The sequence below is a fragment of the Globicephala melas genome, chromosome 19, assembly GCF_963455315.2.
Source record: "Globicephala melas chromosome 19, mGloMel1.2, whole genome shotgun sequence".
NCBI classification, from domain to species: domain Eukaryota; kingdom Metazoa; phylum Chordata; class Mammalia; order Artiodactyla; family Delphinidae; genus Globicephala; species Globicephala melas.
Window position 1 is genome coordinate 49744945 of NC_083332.1, and position 22008 is coordinate 49766952.

The 22008-nt window shown below is 47.1% G+C and overlaps 1 protein-coding gene across 3 annotated transcripts in view; it reads left to right on the plus strand.

Moving 5' to 3' along the window:
- The window catches only part of EXOSC6 (exosome component 6), a 100586-nt gene that overhangs the window by 62161 nt on the left and 16417 nt on the right, over positions 1–22008 (plus strand). For all 3 annotated transcript variants that reach the window (XR_009560176.1, XM_060289783.1, XM_060289784.1), the window contains 5 exons: positions 609–801; positions 5525–5717; positions 10440–10632; positions 15356–15548; positions 20271–20463. The gene's annotated coding sequence lies outside the window, so the exon portion shown is untranslated. The remainder of the gene's footprint in view (positions 1–608; positions 802–5524; positions 5718–10439; positions 10633–15355; positions 15549–20270; positions 20464–22008) is intronic.

Sequence of the window (22008 nt, forward strand, 5' to 3'; positions counted from 1 at the left end):
TAGTTAAGACAGTCACATTCCAAATTCAAAATATATGAAAGGGTCTATAATGAAGAGTTTTCCTCTTTCTACTTGGACTTAATTTCTGGGAAATTTCAATCTTTTAAACGTGGAGAGAATGTATAAAGAACCCATGTACCCACCAGCCAGCTTCAGTCTGGCTTCATCTATTGCCACTGTTCCACTGGATTATTCCCTGGTGTTGGCCTTATTTTAAAACAAGCTGAGACTCTGTCTTATGCAGTAAAAGGCAAGGATTTCCTAAGTTGAAATTGCTGCAAATCTCCTTGGGGGCCATTTAAGAGCTCTTTTACTACCACTGATCACTTTAAGATTTTATTTTGGGGCCACATACAGTATTTGCTTTTCCAGAGCTCCTTTCCTTTCTAAAGAGTATCTTTTTTCTCCATCTTTATGCCAAGAACTCTGTAGGAATGCCCCATACTTCCCCAAGGCTTCTGCTTCTGATAGATGGCCCAGTTGGCTCATCTTAGAAAACCTCCACAAGACGTTTTCCGAAAGGAGAGGGAATAGAAGAGTGTAAGGGGTAGGGAGTTTTGAATCCCCTAAAGCTGACGACTGTGTTTGGGTCTGTTTTTGTTGCTCAGAGCCCCTGTTGAGTTCCCTGCTGCGTAGGATGCCAGAACTGGAGACTGTGGAGATCATGAAGTTGGTGAATTGCCCCGAGACCTTCACCCCGGACATGAGGTGCATCATGGGCGAGTCCCCTTCAGTGCGGGGCTACTTCGTCCTGGCGGGAATGAACTCTGCTGGCCTTTCGTTTGGTGGAGGAGCTGGAAGGTAAGTCTTTCGCACTCAGGTTCGGCTTGCGAGGCTTCTTCCTTTCTGGAATTACTTCTGGTTCATAGGGTTTGTGACATACCTAATCCAGTATGTTCATAAGAAGAGGAAGACACATGTCATGAGAGAGTCGTCCCCTTGAAAGTACTTGCCATGGGAGGCACTCCCCGTGTTCCAGACACGTCATTGTACAGAATGTTTTTGGAACTCCTCTTTTGGAGTTAGCCTTGGAGCCAGTGGGATGTTCTTCTGTACTACTTCAGTCATAACAAATGTTGGTCCTTTGAATATGTATTTGAGTTTGGAAATAGCCAAGTGTGGTGAGTGAAGTAGAAGATCATGCTGATCACGCAGGTTTTTATTTTCAAATTTGGTACTTATAAAAATTAAGCGAGGGGGCTTCCCTGGTGGCACAGTGGTTGAGAGTCCGCCTGCAGATGCAGGGGACACGGGTTCGTGCCCCTGTCCGGGAAGATCCCACATGCCGCGGAGCGGCTGGGCCCGTGAGCCATGGCCGCTGAGCCTGCGCGTCCAGAGCCTGTTCTCCGCAACGGGAGAGGCCACAACAGTGAGAGGCCCGCGTACCGCAAAAAAAAAAAAAAAAAAAAAAAAAAAAGAAGGACTTAAGACAAAGGTGGTGGCAAACATCAGGGCAGCTCATTGCTGCAATAATAACATTCTGGGAAAATATAATTGATACTGGTATTGGTGACCTTTGAGTGGAGGGAAATCTTCCTTCTGTTTTTGATGTTTCGCAAAGACCATCATTTCATAATTTAGAATTTTAAAAATTAAAAATTGCTAATTGAGTGTTTTGGAGCTTTGTTTTATTTCTGAAATCGCCTGGGCGGGGGGAGGGGGTACTTGAGCACATCTAAATGCCGAGGAGAAGGAGGTAAATGTGAGGGTATGTGAAAGAGGGAGGACAGCTGATGGAGCTCGGTTCAGGGGAAGGGGGCAGGAAGGGGGATCCAGGCCGTTGTAAGGGATTAATTTCTGACCCTGTGAAGGAAGGCAGGGATGGTTTGCTGATGCAGGGAGGTATACAGGTGGTGTTTTGGGGAACAAGGTGAGACAGGTTATCTCCTTTGATGAAGGAAGAGAGGAGGTGGTGTTAAAGGTTGGGAGAAGAGCCATGCTATGGGTTCAGAACCTGGATGTAGAGAGAGCTGTGCCTGTGGCTTAATAGGAAGTAGCCCGGAGCCAAGTAGGGGTGCCTGCTAACTTAAGGCACAAAGGAACAGGGTCTTTCCCAAGTGTGACTGAGTGGTAATGGTTCAGAAGCAAGGAGGATGCCAACAGTGCCTCTTGATGGTGTCAGTGGAACAGGGCTGGCTGTGTGACAGTGACAGTTCCCTCAGGAGAGCTGCATTTCCATTAAGACAGAGGGTGGAGAGAACATTAGTGAAGTGTTACCAACCAGGGATCTTGGCCTCCTTAATCAATAGAAATTGATAAGAGGCCAGACAGAAAATTCAGGCAGGGCTTTATTGGGCTCCTGCTGCAGCAGGCGGGAGTGAAAACAAGTAACAGTTTCCCTTGATTGCTCCGAGGAGGCCGGCAGCGAGCTGGTTCCTTATGTGGGGTGAGGGCAGGGGCGGGTCCAGGAGTCAGGCCAGAGGGGTGGCTTGGGTGGTCTGCCCGCGCCCCCCCCCCCCGGTGGTGGTGAGTGCAGGGGGCATGCACAGGACCCTGCTTTTGCTCCTGACTCCTGCTTTTGCTCCCAGCTCTTCACAAGTGGCAGTTGGCTTTTTTTTTGGTCTTTTTGTATCTTGTCTATAATTTCCCCCAGCTGTGCATGCATGCATATAGTTATTTTTAGTCCCTTATAGTTTCTTTGTATTTTGTTTGTATTTCATTTGTTCAGGTGTAAGCACTGCAGCAAAGGGTCCCAGGTCCTAGTCTGTCTCATTATCCCCTGAGGGATTCTACACCTTTTATTCTTAAGGGGTAAAGGGCCAAGGGTCTCATCTTCTGGAACGTCTTCCTGCCAGACAGGGGCTGCAGACCCTGGCTTACACCTAGAGGTGTAGAAGTCCCTCTCTGACTGTTCCAAGGACCTGTAGGGACCTGGGCCACCCTCTGCTGGAATGGGTTGAATTCCTTGAGCCCTCATGAGTCTTACTTGAAACTCTTAGAAGCTAGAAGACACAAACTTGCCCAGAAGGCTAAACAAACAAGGGCCAAAAAGAAGAACACCAGTAGCCACTAAAGGGCCTAGAAAGGGAAGGAGCCAGCGTAACTTCAGGAGGGCTTCCTTAACTGTTGACCAGGCAGTGGAGGCGATATTGCCGCTTCTAAAATTATGAAGCCAGTCTGCCTGGGCATATATTTCCTTAATGTTAACTTCCACCTGTGCTATCACACTAATTCAGGTGCAGTAGGAAGTATTATCGCACAGACTCCACCTTGTTCTTCCAGAAGGTTATCAAGAGCTAGACGACTGTCAAGAACTAAATTCGCCAAAGAAACGAGAGGTCTTAAGTCCCATTAAGGCTTGTCTTGTCTGTTCCATCATATAACCAAGCTGTCTGATCTCAGTGTTGCTTCATGATAGGTAAAGCCTCCCCATGGAGCTGCCAGTCCTGTGGCCAGCTCTGCCCTTGCTAAGATCATTCCTAGGGGACTTCCCTGGTGGTCCAGTGGTTAAGACTCTGTGCTTCCAATGCAGGGGGCCTGGGTTCGATCCCTGGTCAGGGAACTAGATCCCACACGCATGCCGCAACTAAAAGATCCTGCGTTTCGCAACTAAAGATCCTGTGTGCCACAACTAAGACTCCGCGTAGCCAAATAAACAAACATATATAGAGAAAAAAGATCATTCCTAGTGCTTTCTGGGTTTGGTGGTGAGCCTGACTGGTTCTGTTACAGATAAAAATCCCTCTTAACCCTGTAGTCCTTATAGCACACTGTCCTATGAAGTGAACATTGTCAGTGCATTTATACGCTATGGCTTGGTTGGAAAAGACAGGGTCTGTCGATAATTCCGTAACATATGATGGTTTGGGTGTCCGCAGAGGAAAACAAACCCTTCCGGGGGTGCAGACCTGAATGTCTGTCTCACAGCTGTTAAGACCGGATAGCCCTTGAAGGACGTAACTGTTGTTAGTACTTAAACAGTTAGGGGACAGCAGACTATTATGTTGATGATTAAGCATATAAAGCTCTACAGCATTTCTAACAAGATGTTCACGTATGATCCGCTGAGTACAACAGCAAGAATGGCAAACAGGAGTCCAACCCACTACATCATTTTACTTATCTGTCGATGGTGCCTGTCTTTTGAATAGGTATCTCAGACCTTCCACTGGCTTACAGGTGTATTGCTCTTCTGTTGTAACCTGCGGGGTTTCTGGAGGTAAAAGCTTTAGTCTGGAAAAATGTACCCAACTAGATATCCCTTGCACTTTGACAGCAGTGGGAGTGGTTCAGATTACTTTATAGGGGCCCTTCCATTTTGGCAATAGTTGGTCTTCGGGGGACCCCGTTCCAGGTTTTAAGAAGAACTTGGTCCCTGGGATTTGTGAAGGAACAGCTCCTTCCTCTGTATTTTTAGTGGGAGCTTGCAGTGCCTTGTGGGTATAGTTCAGGATTGTCTTTTGAACTTGTCCTAGATTAATAATGTATCTCAGGGCCTGGTTCACTTCTTCATCCAGTAGAATGTCAGTAGTAAGAAAAGGTCTCCCATAGGTCCTTTTATTGTTTTACTTGTTTATTTTTTAAGGAGTTTTTTTTTTGTTAATTTATTTTTGGCTGCATTGGGTCTTCGTTGCTGCGCACGGGCTTTCTCTAAGTTGCGGCAAGCGGGGGCTAGCTACTCTGTTGTGGTGCGCGGGCTTCTCATTGCAGTGGCTTCTCTTGTTGCGGAGCACGGGCTCTTAGGTGCACAGGCTTCAGCAGTTGTGGCAGGCGGGCTCAGTAGTTGTGGTGCACGGGCTCAGTTGCTCGGCGGCGTATGGATCTTGCCAGACCGGTGCTCAAACCCGTGTCCCCTGCATTGGTAGGCAGATTCTTAACCACTGCGCCACCAGGGAAGTCCTGAAGACATTTTTTAGAAAGCAGAATTGTGTTAATACAGTCTTTTATTCAATTTTAACATAATTTTATTTATTGCATAGTTAAGACAGTCACATTCCAAATTCAAAATATATGAAAGGGTCTATAATGAAGAGTTTTCCTCTTTCTACTTGGACTTAATTTCTGGGAAATTTCAATCTTTTAAACGTGGAGAGAATGTATAAAGAACCCATGTACCCACCAGCCAGCTTCAGTCTGGCTTCATCTATTGCCACTGTTCCACTGGATTATTCCCTGGTGTTGGCCTTATTTTAAAACAAGCTGAGACTCTGTCTTATGCAGTAAAAGGCAAGGATTTCCTAAGTTGAAATTGCTGCAAATCTCCTTGGGGGCCATTTAAGAGCTCTTTTACTACCACTGATCACTTTAAGATTTTATTTTGGGGCCACATACAGTATTTGCTTTTCCAGAGCTCCTTTCCTTTCTAAAGAGTATCTTTTTTCTCCATCTTTATGCCAAGAACTCTGTAGGAATGCCCCATACTTCCCCAAGGCTTCTGCTTCTGATAGATGGCCCAGTTGGCTCATCTTAGAAAACCTCCACAAGACGTTTTCCGAAAGGAGAGGGAATAGAAGAGTGTAAGGGGTAGGGAGTTTTGAATCCCCTAAAGCTGACGACTGTGTTTGGGTCTGTTTTTGTTGCTCAGAGCCCCTGTTGAGTTCCCTGCTGCGTAGGATGCCAGAACTGGAGACTGTGGAGATCATGAAGTTGGTGAATTGCCCCGAGACCTTCACCCCGGACATGAGGTGCATCATGGGCGAGTCCCCTTCAGTGCGGGGCTACTTCGTCCTGGCGGGAATGAACTCTGCTGGCCTTTCGTTTGGTGGAGGAGCTGGAAGGTAAGTCTTTCGCACTCAGGTTCGGCTTGCGAGGCTTCTTCCTTTCTGGAATTACTTCTGGTTCATAGGGTTTGTGACATACCTAATCCAGTATGTTCATAAGAAGAGGAAGACACATGTCATGAGAGAGTCGTCCCCTTGAAAGTACTTGCCATGGGAGGCACTCCCCGTGTTCCAGACACGTCATTGTACAGAATGTTTTTGGAACTCCTCTTTTGGAGTTAGCCTTGGAGCCAGTGGGATGTTCTTCTGTACTACTTCAGTCATAACAAATGTTGGTCCTTTGAATATGTATTTGAGTTTGGAAATAGCCAAGTGTGGTGAGTGAAGTAGAAGATCATGCTGATCACGCAGGTTTTTATTTTCAAATTTGGTACTTATAAAAATTAAGCGAGGGGGCTTCCCTGGTGGCACAGTGGTTGAGAGTCCGCCTGCAGATGCAGGGGACACGGGTTCGTGCCCCTGTCCGGGAAGATCCCACATGCCGCGGAGCGGCTGGGCCCGTGAGCCATGGCCGCTGAGCCTGCGCGTCCAGAGCCTGTTCTCCGCAACGGGAGAGGCCACAACAGTGAGAGGCCCGCGTACCGCAAAAAAAAAAAAAAAAAAAAAAAAAAAAGAAGGACTTAAGACAAAGGTGGTGGCAAACATCAGGGCAGCTCATTGCTGCAATAATAACATTCTGGGAAAATATAATTGATACTGGTATTGGTGACCTTTGAGTGGAGGGAAATCTTCCTTCTGTTTTTGATGTTTCGCAAAGACCATCATTTCATAATTTAGAATTTTAAAAATTAAAAATTGCTAATTGAGTGTTTTGGAGCTTTGTTTTATTTCTGAAATCGCCTGGGCGGGGGGAGGGGGTACTTGAGCACATCTAAATGCCGAGGAGAAGGAGGTAAATGTGAGGGTATGTGAAAGAGGGAGGACAGCTGATGGAGCTCGGTTCAGGGGAAGGGGGCAGGAAGGGGGATCCAGGCCGTTGTAAGGGATTAATTTCTGACCCTGTGAAGGAAGGCAGGGATGGTTTGCTGATGCAGGGAGGTATACAGGTGGTGTTTTGGGGAACAAGGTGAGACAGGTTATCTCCTTTGATGAAGGAAGAGAGGAGGTGGTGTTAAAGGTTGGGAGAAGAGCCATGCTATGGGTTCAGAACCTGGATGTAGAGAGAGCTGTGCCTGTGGCTTAATAGGAAGTAGCCCGGAGCCAAGTAGGGGTGCCTGCTAACTTAAGGCACAAAGGAACAGGGTCTTTCCCAAGTGTGACTGAGTGGTAATGGTTCAGAAGCAAGGAGGATGCCAACAGTGCCTCTTGATGGTGTCAGTGGAACAGGGCTGGCTGTGTGACAGTGACAGTTCCCTCAGGAGAGCTGCATTTCCATTAAGACAGAGGGTGGAGAGAACATTAGTGAAGTGTTACCAACCAGGGATCTTGGCCTCCTTAATCAATAGAAATTGATAAGAGGCCAGACAGAAAATTCAGGCAGGGCTTTATTGGGCTCCTGCTGCAGCAGGCGGGAGTGAAAACAAGTAACAGTTTCCCTTGATTGCTCCGAGGAGGCCGGCAGCGAGCTGGTTCCTTATGTGGGGTGAGGGCAGGGGCGGGTCCAGGAGTCAGGCCAGAGGGGTGGCTTGGGTGGTCTGCCCGCGCCCCCCCCCCCGGTGGTGGTGAGTGCAGGGGGCATGCGCAGGACCCTGCTTTTGCTCCTGACTCCTGCTTTTGCTCCCAGCTCTTCACAAGTGGCAGTTGGCTTTTTTTTTGGTCTTTTTGTATCTTGTCTATAATTTCCCCCAGCTGTGCATGCATGCATATAGTTATTTTTAGTCCCTTATAGTTTCTTTGTATTTTGTTTGTATTTCATTTGTTCAGGTGTAAGCACTGCAGCAAAGGGTCCCAGGTCCTAGTCTGTCTCATTATCCCCTGAGGGATTCTACACCTTTTATTCTTAAGGGGTAAAGGGCCAAGGGTCTCATCTTCTGGAACGTCTTCCTGCCAGACAGGGGCTGCAGACCCTGGCTTACACCTAGAGGTGTAGAAGTCCCTCTCTGACTGTTCCAAGGACCTGTAGGGACCTGGGCCACCCTCTGCTGGAATGGGTTGAATTCCTTGAGCCCTCATGAGTCTTACTTGAAACTCTTAGAAGCTAGAAGACACAAACTTGCCCAGAAGGCTAAACAAACAAGGGCCAAAAAGAAGAACACCAGTAGCCACTAAAGGGCCTAGAAAGGGAAGGAGCCAGCGTAACTTCAGGAGGGCTTCCTTAACTGTTGACCAGGCAGTGGAGGCGATATTGCCGCTTCTAAAATTATGAAGCCAGTCTGCCTGGGCATATATTTCCTTAATGTTAACTTCCACCTGTGCTATCACACTAATTCAGGTGCAGTAGGAAGTATTATCGCACAGACTCCACCTTGTTCTTCCAGAAGGTTATCAAGAGCTAGACGACTGTCAAGAACTAAATTCGCCAAAGAAACGAGAGGTCTTAAGTCCCATTAAGGCTTGTCTTGTCTGTTCCATCATATAACCAAGCTGTCTGATCTCAGTGTTGCTTCATGATAGGTAAAGCCTCCCCATGGAGCTGCCAGTCCTGTGGCCAGCTCTGCCCTTGCTAAGATCATTCCTAGGGGACTTCCCTGGTGGTCCAGTGGTTAAGACTCTGTGCTTCCAATGCAGGGGGCCTGGGTTCGATCCCTGGTCAGGGAACTAGATCCCACACGCATGCCGCAACTAAAAGATCCTGCGTTTCGCAACTAAAGATCCTGTGTGCCACAACTAAGACTCCGCGTAGCCAAATAAACAAACATATATAGAGAAAAAAGATCATTCCTAGTGCTTTCTGGGTTTGGTGGTGAGCCTGACTGGTTCTGTTACAGATAAAAATCCCTCTTAACCCTGTAGTCCTTATAGCACACTGTCCTATGAAGTGAACATTGTCAGTGCATTTATACGCTATGGCTTGGTTGGAAAAGACAGGGTCTGTCGATAATTCCGTAACATATGATGGTTTGGGTGTCCGCAGAGGAAAACAAACCCTTCCGGGGGTGCAGACCTGAATGTCTGTCTCACAGCTGTTAAGACCGGATAGCCCTTGAAGGACGTAACTGTTGTTAGTACTTAAACAGTTAGGGGACAGCAGACTATTATGTTGATGATTAAGCATATAAAGCTCTACAGCATTTCTAACAAGATGTTCACGTATGATCCGCTGAGTACAACAGCAAGAATGGCAAACAGGAGTCCAACCCACTACATCATTTTACTTATCTGTCGATGGTGCCTGTCTTTTGAATAGGTATCTCAGACCTTCCACTGGCTTACAGGTGTATTGCTCTTCTGTTGTAACCTGCGGGGTTTCTGGAGGTAAAAGCTTTAGTCTGGAAAAATGTACCCAACTAGATATCCCTTGCACTTTGACAGCAGTGGGAGTGGTTCAGATTACTTTATAGGGGCCCTTCCATTTTGGCAATAGTTGGTCTTCGGGGGACCCCGTTCCAGGTTTTAAGAAGAACTTGGTCCCTGGGATTTGTGAAGGAACAGCTCCTTCCTCTGTATTTTTAGTGGGAGCTTGCAGTGCCTTGTGGGTATAGTTCAGGATTGTCTTTTGAACTTGTCCTAGATTAATAATGTATCTCAGGGCCTGGTTCACTTCTTCATCCAGTAGAATGTCAGTAGTAAGAAAAGGTCTCCCATAGGTCCTTTTATTGTTTTACTTGTTTATTTTTTAAGGAGTTTTTTTTTTGTTAATTTATTTTTGGCTGCATTGGGTCTTCGTTGCTGCGCACGGGCTTTCTCTAAGTTGCGGCAAGCGGGGGCTAGCTACTCTGTTGTGGTGCGCGGGCTTCTCATTGCAGTGGCTTCTCTTGTTGCGGAGCACGGGCTCTTAGGTGCACAGGCTTCAGCAGTTGTGGCAGGCGGGCTCAGTAGTTGTGGTGCACGGGCTCAGTTGCTCGGCGGCGTATGGATCTTGCCAGACCGGTGCTCAAACCCGTGTCCCCTGCATTGGTAGGCAGATTCTTAACCACTGCGCCACCAGGGAAGTCCTGAAGACATTTTTTAGAAAGCAGAATTGTGTTAATACAGTCTTTTATTCAATTTTAACATAATTTTATTTATTGCATAGTTAAGACAGTCACATTCCAAATTCAAAATATATGAAAGGGTCTATAATGAAGAGTTTTCCTCTTTCTACTTGGACTTAATTTCTGGGAAATTTCAATCTTTTAAACGTGGAGAGAATGTATAAAGAACCCATGTACCCACCAGCCAGCTTCAGTCTGGCTTCATCTATTGCCACTGTTCCACTGGATTATTCCCTGGTGTTGGCCTTATTTTAAAACAAGCTGAGACTCTGTCTTATGCAGTAAAAGGCAAGGATTTCCTAAGTTGAAATTGCTGCAAATCTCCTTGGGGGCCATTTAAGAGCTCTTTTACTACCACTGATCACTTTAAGATTTTATTTTGGGGCCACATACAGTATTTGCTTTTCCAGAGCTCCTTTCCTTTCTAAAGAGTATCTTTTTTCTCCATCTTTATGCCAAGAACTCTGTAGGAATGCCCCATACTTCCCCAAGGCTTCTGCTTCTGATAGATGGCCCAGTTGGCTCATCTTAGAAAACCTCCACAAGACGTTTTCCGAAAGGAGAGGGAATAGAAGAGTGTAAGGGGTAGGGAGTTTTGAATCCCCTAAAGCTGACGACTGTGTTTGGGTCTGTTTTTGTTGCTCAGAGCCCCTGTTGAGTTCCCTGCTGCGTAGGATGCCAGAACTGGAGACTGTGGAGATCATGAAGTTGGTGAATTGCCCCGAGACCTTCACCCCGGACATGAGGTGCATCATGGGCGAGTCCCCTTCAGTGCGGGGCTACTTCGTCCTGGCGGGAATGAACTCTGCTGGCCTTTCGTTTGGTGGAGGAGCTGGAAGGTAAGTCTTTCGCACTCAGGTTTGGCTTGCGAGGCTTCTTCCTTTCTGGAATTACTTCTGGTTCATAGGGTTTGTGACATACCTAATCCAGTATGTTCATAAGAAGAGGAAGACACATGTCATGAGAGAGTCGTCCCCTTGAAAGTACTTGCCATGGGAGGCACTCCCCGTGTTCCAGACACGTCATTGTACAGAATGTTTTTGGAACTCCTCTTTTGGAGTTAGCCTTGGAGCCAGTGGGATGTTCTTCTGTACTACTTCAGTCATAACAAATGTTGGTCCTTTGAATATGTATTTGAGTTTGGAAATAGCCAAGTGTGGTGAGTGAAGTAGAAGATCATGCTGATCACGCAGGTTTTTATTTTCAAATTTGGTACTTATAAAAATTAAGCGAGGGGGCTTCCCTGGTGGCACAGTGGTTGAGAGTCCGCCTGCAGATGCAGGGGACACGGGTTCGTGCCCCTGTCCGGGAAGATCCCACATGCCGCGGAGCGGCTGGGCCCGTGAGCCATGGCCGCTGAGCCTGCGCGTCCAGAGCCTGTTCTCCGCAACGGGAGAGGCCACAACAGTGAGAGGCCCGCGTACCGCAAAAAAAAAAAAAAAAAAAAAAAAAAAAGAAGGACTTAAGACAAAGGTGGTGGCAAACATCAGGGCAGCTCATTGCTGCAATAATAACATTCTGGGAAAATATAATTGATACTGGTATTGGTGACCTTTGAGTGGAGGGAAATCTTCCTTCTGTTTTTGATGTTTCGCAAAGACCATCATTTCATAATTTAGAATTTTAAAAATTAAAAATTGCTAATTGAGTGTTTTGGAGCTTTGTTTTATTTCTGAAATCGCCTGGGCGGGGGGAGGGGGTACTTGAGCACATCTAAATGCCGAGGAGAAGGAGGTAAATGTGAGGGTATGTGAAAGAGGGAGGACAGCTGATGGAGCTCGGTTCAGGGGAAGGGGGCAGGAAGGGGGATCCAGGCCGTTGTAAGGGATTAATTTCTGACCCTGTGAAGGAAGGCAGGGATGGTTTGCTGATGCAGGGAGGTATACAGGTGGTGTTTTGGGGAACAAGGTGAGACAGGTTATCTCCTTTGATGAAGGAAGAGAGGAGGTGGTGTTAAAGGTTGGGAGAAGAGCCATGCTATGGGTTCAGAACCTGGATGTAGAGAGAGCTGTGCCTGTGGCTTAATAGGAAGTAGCCCGGAGCCAAGTAGGGGTGCCTGCTAACTTAAGGCACAAAGGAACAGGGTCTTTCCCAAGTGTGACTGAGTGGTAATGGTTCAGAAGCAAGGAGGATGCCAACAGTGCCTCTTGATGGTGTCAGTGGAACAGGGCTGGCTGTGTGACAGTGACAGTTCCCTCAGGAGAGCTGCATTTCCATTAAGACAGAGGGTGGAGAGAACATTAGTGAAGTGTTACCAACCAGGGATCTTGGCCTCCTTAATCAATAGAAATTGATAAGAGGCCAGACAGAAAATTCAGGCAGGGCTTTATTGGGCTCCTGCTGCAGCAGGCGGGAGTGAAAACAAGTAACAGTTTCCCTTGATTGCTCCGAGGAGGCCGGCAGCGAGCTGGTTCCTTATGTGGGGTGAGGGCAGGGGCGGGTCCAGGAGTCAGGCCAGAGGGGTGGCTTGGGTGGTCTGCCCGCGCCCCCCCCCCCCGGTGGTGGTGAGTGCAGGGGGCATGCACAGGACCCTGCTTTTGCTCCTGACTCCTGCTTTTGCTCCCAGCTCTTCACAAGTGGCAGTTGGCTTTTTTTTTGGTCTTTTTGTATCTTGTCTATAATTTCCCCCAGCTGTGCATGCATGCATATAGTTATTTTTAGTCCCTTATAGTTTCTTTGTATTTTGTTTGTATTTCATTTGTTCAGGTGTAAGCACTGCAGCAAAGGGTCCCAGGTCCTAGTCTGTCTCATTATCCCCTGAGGGATTCTACACCTTTTATTCTTAAGGGGTAAAGGGCCAAGGGTCTCATCTTCTGGAACGTCTTCCTGCCAGACAGGGGCTGCAGACCCTGGCTTACACCTAGAGGTGTAGAAGTCCCTCTCTGACTGTTCCAAGGACCTGTAGGGACCTGGGCCACCCTCTGCTGGAATGGGTTGAATTCCTTGAGCCCTCATGAGTCTTACTTGAAACTCTTAGAAGCTAGAAGACACAAACTTGCCCAGAAGGCTAAACAAACAAGGGCCAAAAAGAAGAACACCAGTAGCCACTAAAGGGCCTAGAAAGGGAAGGAGCCAGCGTAACTTCAGGAGGGCTTCCTTAACTGTTGACCAGGCAGTGGAGGCGATATTGCCGCTTCTAAAATTATGAAGCCAGTCTGCCTGGGCATATATTTCCTTAATGTTAACTTCCACCTGTGCTATCACACTAATTCAGGTGCAGTAGGAAGTATTATCGCACAGACTCCACCTTGTTCTTCCAGAAGGTTATCAAGAGCTAGACGACTGTCAAGAACTAAATTCGCCAAAGAAACGAGAGGTCTTAAGTCCCATTAAGGCTTGTCTTGTCTGTTCCATCATATAACCAAGCTGTCTGATCTCAGTGTTGCTTCATGATAGGTAAAGCCTCCCCATGGAGCTGCCAGTCCTGTGGCCAGCTCTGCCCTTGCTAAGATCATTCCTAGGGGACTTCCCTGGTGGTCCAGTGGTTAAGACTCTGTGCTTCCAATGCAGGGGGCCTGGGTTCGATCCCTGGTCAGGGAACTAGATCCCACACGCATGCCGCAACTAAAAGATCCTGCGTTTCGCAACTAAAGATCCTGTGTGCCACAACTAAGACTCCGCGTAGCCAAATAAACAAACATATATAGAGAAAAAAGATCATTCCTAGTGCTTTCTGGGTTTGGTGGTGAGCCTGACTGGTTCTGTTACAGATAAAAATCCCTCTTAACCCTGTAGTCCTTATAGCACACTGTCCTATGAAGTGAACATTGTCAGTGCATTTATACGCTATGGCTTGGTTGGAAAAGACAGGGTCTGTCGATAATTCCGTAACATATGATGGTTTGGGTGTCCGCAGAGGAAAACAAACCCTTCCGGGGGTGCAGACCTGAATGTCTGTCTCACAGCTGTTAAGACCGGATAGCCCTTGAAGGACGTAACTGTTGTTAGTACTTAAACAGTTAGGGGACAGCAGACTATTATGTTGATGATTAAGCATATAAAGCTCTACAGCATTTCTAACAAGATGTTCACGTATGATCCGCTGAGTACAACAGCAAGAATGGCAAACAGGAGTCCAACCCACTACATCATTTTACTTATCTGTCGATGGTGCCTGTCTTTTGAATAGGTATCTCAGACCTTCCACTGGCTTACAGGTGTATTGCTCTTCTGTTGTAACCTGCGGGGTTTCTGGAGGTAAAAGCTTTAGTCTGGAAAAATGTACCCAACTAGATATCCCTTGCACTTTGACAGCAGTGGGAGTGGTTCAGATTACTTTATAGGGGCCCTTCCATTTTGGCAATAGTTGGTCTTCGGGGGACCCCGTTCCAGGTTTTAAGAAGAACTTGGTCCCTGGGATTTGTGAAGGAACAGCTCCTTCCTCTGTATTTTTAGTGGGAGCTTGCAGTGCCTTGTGGGTATAGTTCAGGATTGTCTTTTGAACTTGTCCTAGATTAATAATGTATCTCAGGGCCTGGTTCACTTCTTCATCCAGTAGAATGTCAGTAGTAAGAAAAGGTCTCCCATAGGTCCTTTTATTGTTTTACTTGTTTATTTTTTAAGGAGTTTTTTTTTTGTTAATTTATTTTTGGCTGCATTGGGTCTTCGTTGCTGCGCACGGGCTTTCTCTAAGTTGCGGCAAGCGGGGGCTAGCTACTCTGTTGTGGTGCGCGGGCTTCTCATTGCAGTGGCTTCTCTTGTTGCGGAGCACGGGCTCTTAGGTGCACAGGCTTCAGCAGTTGTGGCAGGCGGGCTCAGTAGTTGTGGTGCACGGGCTCAGTTGCTCGGCGGCGTATGGATCTTGCCAGACCGGTGCTCAAACCCGTGTCCCCTGCATTGGTAGGCAGATTCTTAACCACTGCGCCACCAGGGAAGTCCTGAAGACATTTTTTAGAAAGCAGAATTGTGTTAATACAGTCTTTTATTCAATTTTAACATAATTTTATTTATTGCATAGTTAAGACAGTCACATTCCAAATTCAAAATATATGAAAGGGTCTATAATGAAGAGTTTTCCTCTTTCTACTTGGACTTAATTTCTGGGAAATTTCAATCTTTTAAACGTGGAGAGAATGTATAAAGAACCCATGTACCCACCAGCCAGCTTCAGTCTGGCTTCATCTATTGCCACTGTTCCACTGGATTATTCCCTGGTGTTGGCCTTATTTTAAAACAAGCTGAGACTCTGTCTTATGCAGTAAAAGGCAAGGATTTCCTAAGTTGAAATTGCTGCAAATCTCCTTGGGGGCCATTTAAGAGCTCTTTTACTACCACTGATCACTTTAAGATTTTATTTTGGGGCCACATACAGTATTTGCTTTTCCAGAGCTCCTTTCCTTTCTAAAGAGTATCTTTTTTCTCCATCTTTATGCCAAGAACTCTGTAGGAATGCCCCATACTTCCCCAAGGCTTCTGCTTCTGATAGATGGCCCAGTTGGCTCATCTTAGAAAACCTCCACAAGACGTTTTCCGAAAGGAGAGGGAATAGAAGAGTGTAAGGGGTAGGGAGTTTTGAATCCCCTAAAGCTGACGACTGTGTTTGGGTCTGTTTTTGTTGCTCAGAGCCCCTGTTGAGTTCCCTGCTGCGTAGGATGCCAGAACTGGAGACTGTGGAGATCATGAAGTTGGTGAATTGCCCCGAGACCTTCACCCCGGACATGAGGTGCATCATGGGCGAGTCCCCTTCAGTGCGGGGCTACTTCGTCCTGGCGGGAATGAACTCTGCTGGCCTTTCGTTTGGTGGAGGAGCTGGAAGGTAAGTCTTTCGCACTCAGGTTCGGCTTGCGAGGCTTCTTCCTTTCTGGAATTACTTCTGGTTCATAGGGTTTGTGACATACCTAATCCAGTATGTTCATAAGAAGAGGAAGACACATGTCATGAGAGAGTCGTCCCCTTGAAAGTACTTGCCATGGGAGGCACTCCCCGTGTTCCAGACACGTCATTGTACAGAATGTTTTTGGAACTCCTCTTTTGGAGTTAGCCTTGGAGCCAGTGGGATGTTCTTCTGTACTACTTCAGTCATAACAAATGTTGGTCCTTTGAATATGTATTTGAGTTTGGAAATAGCCAAGTGTGGTGAGTGAAGTAGAAGATCATGCTGATCACGCAGGTTTTTATTTTCAAATTTGGTACTTATAAAAATTAAGCGAGGGGGCTTCCCTGGTGGCACAGTGGTTGAGAGTCCGCCTGCAGATGCAGGGGACACGGGTTCGTGCCCCTGTCCGGGAAGATCCCACATGCCGCGGAGCGGCTGGGCCCGTGAGCCATGGCCGCTGAGCCTGCGCGTCCAGAGCCTGTTCTCCGCAACGGGAGAGGCCACAACAGTGAGAGGCCCGCGTACCGCAAAAAAAAAAAAAAAAAAAAAAAAAAAAGAAGGACTTAAGACAAAGGTGGTGGCAAACATCAGGGCAGCTCATTGCTGCAATAATAACATTCTGGGAAAATATAATTGATACTGGTATTGGTGACCTTTGAGTGGAGGGAAATCTTCCTTCTGTTTTTGATGTTTCGCAAAGACCATCATTTCATAATTTAGAATTTTAAAAATTAAAAATTGCTAATTGAGTGTTTTGGAGCTTTGTTTTATTTCTGAAATCGCCTGGGCGGGGGGAGGGGGTACTTGAGCACATCTAAATGCCGAGGAGAAGGAGGTAAATGTGAGGGTATGTGAAAGAGGGAGGACAGCTGATGGAGCTCGGTTCAGGGGAAGGGGGCAGGAAGGGGGATCCAGGCCGTTGTAAGGGATTAATTTCTGACCCTGTGAAGGAAGGCAGGGATGGTTTGCTGATGCAGGGAGGTATACAGGTGGTGTTTTGGGGAACAAGGTGAGACAGGTTATCTCCTTTGATGAAGGAAGAGAGGAGGTGGTGTTAAAGGTTGGGAGAAGAGCCATGCTATGGGTTCAGAACCTGGATGTAGAGAGAGCTGTGCCTGTGGCTTAATAGGAAGTAGCCCGGAGCCAAGTAGGGGTGCCTGCTAACTTAAGGCACAAAGGAACAGGGTCTTTCCCAAGTGTGACTGAGTGGTAATGGTTCAGAAGCAAGGAGGATGCCAACAGTGCCTCTTGATGGTGTCAGTGGAACAGGGCTGGCTGTGTGACAGTGACAGTTCCCTCAGGAGAGCTGCATTTCCATTAAGACAGAGGGTGGAGAGAACATTAGTGAAGTGTTACCAACCAGGGATCTTGGCCTCCTTAATCAATAGAAATTGATAAGAGGCCAGACAGAAAATTCAGGCAGGGCTTTATTGGGCTCCTGCTGCAGCAGGCGGGAGTGAAAACAAGTAACAGTTTCCCTTGATTGCTCCGAGGAGGCCGGCAGCGAGCTGGTTCCTTATGTGGGGTGAGGGCAGGGGCGGGTCCAGGAGTCAGGCCAGAGGGGTGGCTTGGGTGGTCTGCCCGCGCCCCCCCCCCCGGTGGTGGTGAGTGCAGGGGGCATGCGCAGGACCCTGCTTTTGCTCCTGACTCCTGCTTTTGCTCCCAGCTCTTCACAAGTGGCAGTTGGCTTTTTTTTTGGTCTTTTTGTATCTTGTCTATAATTTCCCCCAGCTGTGCATGCATGCATATAGTTATTTTTAGTCCCTTATAGTTTCTTTGTATTTTGTTTGTATTTCATTTGTTCAGGTGTAAGCACTGCAGCAAAGGGTCCCAGGTCCTAGTCTGTCTCATTATCCCCTGAGGGATTCTACACCTTTTATTCTTAAGGGGTAAAGGGCCAAGGGTCTCATCTTCTGGAACGTCTTCCTGCCAGACAGGGGCTGCAGACCCTGGCTTACACCTAGAGGTGTAGAAGTCCCTCTCTGACTGTTCCAAGGACCTGTAGGGACCTGGGCCACCCTCTGCTGGAATGGGTTGAATTCCTTGAGCCCTCATGAGTCTTACTTGAAACTCTTAGAAGCTAGAAGACACAAACTTGCCCAGAAGGCTAAACAAACAAGGGCCAAAAAGAAGAACACCAGTAGCCACTAAAGGGCCTAGAAAGGGAAGGAGCCAGCGTAACTTCAGGAGGGCTTCCTTAACTGTTGACCAGGCAGTGGAGGCGATATTGCCGCTTCTAAAATTATGAAGCCAGTCTGCCTGGGCATATATTTCCTTAATGTTAACTTCCACCTGTGCTATCACACTAATTCAGGTGCAGTAGGAAGTATTATCGCACAGACTCCACCTTGTTCTTCCAGAAGGTTATCAAGAGCTAGACGACTGTCAAGAACTAAATTCGCCAAAGAAACGAGAGGTCTTAAGTCCCATTAAGGCTTGTCTTGTCTGTTCCATCATATAACCAAGCTGTCTGATCTCAGTGTTGCTTCATGATAGGTAAAGCCTCCCCATGGAGCTGCCAGTCCTGTGGCCAGCTCTGCCCTTGCTAAGATCATTCCTAGGGGACTTCCCTGGTGGTCCAGTGGTTAAGACTCTGTGCTTCCAATGCAGGGGGCCTGGGTTCGATCCCTGGTCAGGGAACTAGATCCCACACGCATGCCGCAACTAAAAGATCCTGCGTTTCGCAACTAAAGATCCTGTGTGCCACAACTAAGACTCCGCGTAGCCAAATAAACAAACATATATAGAGAAAAAAGATCATTCCTAGTGCTTTCTGGGTTTGGTGGTGAGCTTGACTGGTTCTGTTACAGATAAAAATCCCTCTTAACCCTGTAGTCCTTATAGCACACTGTCCTATGAAGTGAACATTGTCAGTGCATTTATACGCTATGGCTTGGTTGGAAAAGACAGGGTCTGTCGATAATTCCGTAACATATGATGGTTTGGGTGTCCGCAGAGGAAAACAAACCCTTCCGGGGGTGCAGACCTGAATGTCTGTCTCACAGCTGTTAAGACCGGATAGCCCTTGAAGGACGTAACTGTTGTTAGTACTTAAACAGTTAGGGGACAGCAGACTATTATGTTGATGATTAAGCATATAAAGCTCTACAGCATTTCTAACAAGATGTTCACGTATGATCCGCTGAGTACAACAGCAAGAATGGCAAACAGGAGTCCAACCCACTACATCATTTTACTTATCTGTCGATGGTGCCTGTCTTTTGAATAGGTATCTCAGACCTTCCACTGGCTTACAGGTGTATTGCTCTTCTGTTGTAACCTGCGGGGTTTCTGGAGGTAAAAGCTTTAGTCTGGAAAAATGTACCCAACTAGATATCCCTTGCACTTTGACAGCAGTGGGAGTGGTTCAGATTACTTTATAGGGGCCCTTCCATTTTGGCAATAGTTGGTCTTCGGGGGACCCCGTTCCAGGTTTTAAGAAGAACTTGGTCCCTGGGATTTGTGAAGGAACAGCTCCTTCCTCTGTATTTTTAGTGGGAGCTTGCAGTGCCTTGTGGGTATAGTTCAGGATTGTCTTTTGAACTTGTCCTAGATTAATAATGTATCTCAGGGCCTGGTTCACTTCTTCATCCAGTAGAATGTCAGTAGTAAGAAAAGGTCTCCCATAGGTCCTTTTATTGTTTTACTTGTTTATTTTTTAAGGAGTTTTTTTTTTGTTAATTTATTTTTGGCTGCATTGGGTCTTCGTTGCTGCGCACGGGCTTTCTCTAAGTTGCGGCAAGCGGGGGCTAGCTACTCTGTTGTGGTGCGCGGGCTTCTCATTGCAGTGGCTTCTCTTGTTGCGGAGCACGGGCTCTTAGGTGCACAGGCTTCAGCAGTTGTGGCAGGCGGGCTCAGTAGTTGTGGTGCACGGGCTCAGTTGCTCGGCGGCGTATGGATCTTGCCAGACCGGTGCTCAAACCCGTGTCCCCTGCATTGGTAGGCAGATTCTTAACCACTGCGCCACCAGGGAAGTCCTGAAGACATTTTTTAGAAAGCAGAATTGTGTTAATACAGTCTTTTATTCAATTTTAACATAATTTTATTTATTGCATAGTTAAGACAGTCACATTCCAAATTCAAAATATATGAAAGGGTCTATAATGAAGAGTTTTCCTCTTTCTACTTGGACTTAATTTCTGGGAAATTTCAATCTTTTAAACGTGGAGAGAATGTATAAAGAACCCATGTACCCACCAGCCAGCTTCAGTCTGGCTTCATCTATTGCCACTGTTCCACTGGATTATTCCCTGGTGTTGGCCTTATTTTAAAACAAGCTGAGACTCTGTCTTATGCAGTAAAAGGCAAGGATTTCCTAAGTTGAAATTGCTGCAAATCTCCTTGGGGGCCATTTAAGAGCTCTTTTACTACCACTGATCACTTTAAGATTTTATTTTGGGGCCACATACAGTATTTGCTTTTCCAGAGCTCCTTTCCTTTCTAAAGAGTATCTTTTTTCTCCATCTTTATGCCAAGAACTCTGTAGGAATGCCCCATACTTCCCCAAGGCTTCTGCTTCTGATAGATGGCCCAGTTGGCTCATCTTAGAAAACCTCCACAAGACGTTTTCCGAAAGGAGAGGGAATAGAAGAGTGTAAGGGGTAGGGAGTTTTGAATCCCCTAAAGCTGACGACTGTGTTTGGGTCTGTTTTTGTTGCTCAGAGCCCCTGTTGAGTTCCCTGCTGCGTAGGATGCCAGAACTGGAGACTGTGGAGATCATGAAGTTGGTGAATTGCCCCGAGACCTTCACCCCGGACATGAGGTGCATCATGGGCGAGTCCCCTTCAGTGCGGGGCTACTTCGTCCTGGCGGGAATGAACTCTGCTGGCCTTTCGTTTGGTGGAGGAGCTGGAAGGTAAGTCTTTCGCACTCAGGTTCGGCTTGCGAGGCTTCTTCCTTTCTGGAATTACTTCTGGTTCATAGGGTTTGTGACATACCTAATCCAGTATGTTCATAAGAAGAGGAAGACACATGTCATGAGAGAGTCGTCCCCTTGAAAGTACTTGCCATGGGAGGCACTCCCCGTGTTCCAGACACGTCATTGTACAGAATGTTTTTGGAACTCCTCTTTTGGAGTTAGCCTTGGAGCCAGTGGGATGTTCTTCTGTACTACTTCAGTCATAACAAATGTTGGTCCTTTGAATATGTATTTGAGTTTGGAAATAGCCAAGTGTGGTGAGTGAAGTAGAAGATCATGCTGATCACGCAGGTTTTTATTTTCAAATTTGGTACTTATAAAAATTAAGCGAGGGGGCTTCCCTGGTGGCACAGTGGTTGAGAGTCCGCCTGCAGATGCAGGGGACACGGGTTCGTGCCCCTGTCCGGGAAGATCCCACATGCCGCGGAGCGGCTGGGCCCGTGAGCCATGGCCGCTGAGCCTGCGCGTCCAGAGCCTGTTCTCCGCAACGGGAGAGGCCACAACAGTGAGAGGCCCGCGTACCGCAAAAAAAAAAAAAAAAAAAGAAGGACTTAAGACAAAGGTGGTGGCAAACATCAGGGCAGCTCATTGCTGCAATAATAACATTCTGGGAAAATATAATTGATACTGGTATTGGTGACCTTTGAGTGGAGGGAAATCTTCCTTCTGTTTTTGATGTTTCGCAAAGACCATCATTTCATAATTTAGAATTTTAAAAATTAAAAATTGCTAATTGAGTGTTTTGGAGCTTTGTTTTATTTCTGAAATCGCCTGGGCGGGGGGAGGGGGTACTTGAGCACATCTAAATGCCGAGGAGAAGGAGGTAAATGTGAGGGTATGTGAAAGAGGGAGGACAGCTGATGGAGCTCGGTTCAGGGGAAGGGGGCAGGAAGGGGGATCCAGGCCGTTGTAAGGGATTAATTTCTGACCCTGTGAAGGAAGGCAGGGATGGTTTGCTGATGCAGGGAGGTATACAGGTGGTGTTTTGGGGAACAAGGTGAGACAGGTTATCTCCTTTGATGAAGGAAGAGAGGAGGTGGTGTTAAAGGTTGGGAGAAGAGCCATGCTATGGGTTCAGAACCTGGATGTAGAGAGAGCTGTGCCTGTGGCTTAATAGGAAGTAGCCCGGAGCCAAGTAGGGGTGCCTGCTAACTTAAGGCACAAAGGAACAGGGTCTTTCCCAAGTGTGACTGAGTGGTAATGGTTCAGAAGCAAGGAGGATGCCAACAGTGCCTCTTGATGGTGTCAGTGGAACAGGGCTGGCTGTGTGACAGTGACAGTTCCCTCAGGAGAGCTGCATTTCCATTAAGACAGAGGGTGGAGAGAACATTAGTGAAGTGTTACCAACCAGGGATCTTGGCCTCCTTAATCAATAGAAATTGATAAGAGGCCAGACAGAAAATTCAGGCAGGGCTTTATTGGGCTCCTGCTGCAGCAGGCGGGAGTGAAAACAAGTAACAGTTTCCCTTGATTGCTCCGAGG